Source organism: Anabrus simplex, chromosome 1 (genome assembly GCF_040414725.1).
Source record: "Anabrus simplex isolate iqAnaSimp1 chromosome 1, ASM4041472v1, whole genome shotgun sequence".
In the NCBI taxonomy this organism is placed as follows: domain Eukaryota; kingdom Metazoa; phylum Arthropoda; class Insecta; order Orthoptera; family Tettigoniidae; genus Anabrus; species Anabrus simplex.
The window spans coordinates 183,577,073-183,579,949 of record NC_090265.1 but is presented as its reverse complement, the minus strand read 5'-3'; the positions used below and the strand labels follow the sequence as shown (position 1 = coordinate 183,579,949).

Below are 2,877 nucleotides of genomic sequence, written 5' to 3'. Positions count from 1 at the left end.
TTTATTTTAACACATTTGAATATTCTTAGTCGCCCGCTGCCTTCTACGGTATTTAATCCACCAGTTGATCTCAAGGGGACTTACAAGTACGAACAAACGTCAGATAATGTAGGGTGTATAAGAAATGTCGTCCAATAACAAAAATGTAAGATGCTTCAAGAGTAGACTCAAGCATTCTGTACATTGTGTGTAAATTTCTATGTGATACTGTCATATGTTAATGCCCTGTAAATAGTAGTATTAAGGCATCTGAATTATTTAAGGTATGTGTGAATTTGTACAATACGAAGTTTATAGTTAGTAATTGGACCGCTCCACCTGTTGCAAACCATAGTGTGAACTTTTGAACTAAAGGTAGGTATGAATTTGTATATTCGGTGTTGTTATGTTAAGCCAGTAGTAAGCTCAACCTATAGTATTGGAAGCCATGGGGTAAAGCACTAGAAATACTGAAGCTGAACTCGGAATTTGTATATGATGATGATGGATTTACAATGTTAAACTAGTGACATTTCTTGGAATATTTTCTTTCCATGGAATAGCTTGTTTTACTCTGTAAATGATCATTGCCACCTGGATAATTCCTAATTTCGATGCATTTGTTAATGATAATATAAAAAACCACACACACAGACAGTGAGGATCAGGAGAATTAACCCAGCCACTGGTATCACATATTTTCGTAACAAAATTCGTATAATGGTTCGCCTCTGTGGTGTAGTGGTTAGCGTGATTAGCTGCCACCTCCGGAGGCACGGGTTTGATTCCCGGCTCTGCCACGAATTTTGAAAAGTGGTATGAGGGCTGGAACGGGGTCCACTCAGCCTCGGGAGGTCAACTGAGTAGAGGTGGGTTCGATTCCCACCTCAGCCATCCTAACATAAGGCCACGGCCGCATCCTTCCCTCTTCCTTGCCTATCCCTTCCAATCTTCATATACCTCCACAAGGCCCCTGTTCAGCATAGCAGGTGAGGCAGCCTGGGTGAGGTACTGGTCATTCTCCCCAGTTGTATCCCCGACCAAGTGTCTGAAGCTCCAGGACACTGCCCTTGAGGCGGTAGAGGTGGGATCCCTAACTGTGTCCGAGGGAAAAGCCGACCCTGGAGGGTAAACAGATGTTGATGATGATGAATTGGTATAATGGCAGTAGAATCTGTTATAACCCAGATATTTGAATTGTCATTAAAGAATGAGTTCTTAATTTGTCGTTTATTTATTTATTTATTTCTTATCCCTTGATCATCCAGGCATGGATTTTCCCTCGGGCTCAGCGAGGGATCTTACTACCGCCTCCAGGGCAGTGTCCTGGAGTTTAAGACTTCGGGTCGGGGATACACCCAGGTGGTCTCACCTGCTATACTGAAGAGGCGCTTTGAGGGGAGGGAGATGGAACGATCGGAAGGGATAGACAATGAAGAGGGAAGGAAGCGGCCGTGGCCTTAAGTAAAGTACCATTAGTCGTTTGCCTGGAGGAGAAGTGGGACACTTTCCTTGAGGCGGTGGAGGTTATGAGATTAATAAGAAAAAGAAGAACTCTTTGTGATCATAACATAGTGTAAAGTAAGAGCGTCCGAAGTTATTCAAGTAAAGATTTGCGACTGTTGATGCGGATTTTTTTCTTCGTAAAATGCTATATCAGCATTTGTGTGGACTGGATGGGCAGAGAGGGAGATGAGAGAGAGATTTGATAACCTTCGTAGCTGACTGAAATAATCAGAATCGCATGCAGGTGAAGTCTGTCACCGTTAATCAGAAGACGAGCAAATTAATTAATCTTCACCGGAATTTACGTGACAGTGGAGAAAAACTCTTGGGTTAGGTTATCATGTCTGTATGAAATACAAAACACAACATGTTATATGTAGTTACTTGAATATGCAATTGGTGGCTGAAGGAGAACTGCTGAATGACCACTACTTGCTCACAAACATGCAAGCTCATCAGTAGCTAACTCAGTCAGTGAATCACATAGAATGTGAGTTACTAAGAGAGCTGAGAAGCCGACGTGACCGCAAACATAAAATGCCATTTAATGTAATTTAATAAGTACCTGTTAGTTAGATTATAAACCTCCAGAACGAAACATACGAGCATCGGTGGTTCAGTGGTAGAATGCTCGCCTGCCACGCGGGCGGCCCGGGTTCGATTCCCGGCCGATGCAGAATAATTTTACCTGATACGCAATAAATTTGCTTACGAACCACTGAACTTCTTTTACCTAAAATGTAAATATGGCATATGCATGGTAAAGGGTTATACACGATAAAGGAATGCTAGCCTATTGAGACGTATGTGTGTAGATTCAGGGAATTGAAAACCTCCTAGAGCTATGTTGAGAATTTATTGAAGGTGCCTAGCTCCGTTATTCAAATGAAGTCTTACAAACTGCCACTTCTTCATTTCCCAAACGGGTGTAGAAGTACTGAAATATTTTATCGGGGAATTATATCGGACCTACACTTTCATTTGTATAATAAGGTATTTTTTTTCAAATTACATATATTTCTGCACTCACCCTCTTCGCAGACGAGAATCGGTTTAGCCTTCTTTTACTTCCATTTCTTCTACTACTACTAGCGATTTTTCCGCACCTGTGTGGTCACCCCTCCGGGGTTGATTTTTCCCTCGGTCTCAGTGAGGCAGTTTGTCTGAGCGTGAGACTATGGTTCGGGTATACAACTTAGGTTAAGGACCAGTATTTTGCCCGGACGGCTTCACCTCATATGCTGAGGATGGGCCTTGCAATGGGAAGATTGGAAGGGGTAGACAAGGAAGATGGAACGAAGCAACCGTGGGCTTAAGCTAATTACCATCCCGTCATTTGCCTGGAGGAGAAGTGGAAAACCACGGAAGACTACTGCGAGGATGGCTAAGATA

General features: G+C 42.6%; 1 non-coding gene across 1 annotated transcript; it reads left to right on the top strand.

Annotated features, from left to right (window-relative positions):
* Positions 1–2,090: 2,090 nt before the first annotated feature.
* On the top strand, positions 2,091–2,161 carry TRNAG-GCC (transfer RNA glycine (anticodon GCC)). Its single transcript has one exon. It is a non-coding gene; the product is annotated as a tRNA-Gly (tRNA).
* The last annotated feature ends 716 nt before the right edge of the window (positions 2,162–2,877 follow it).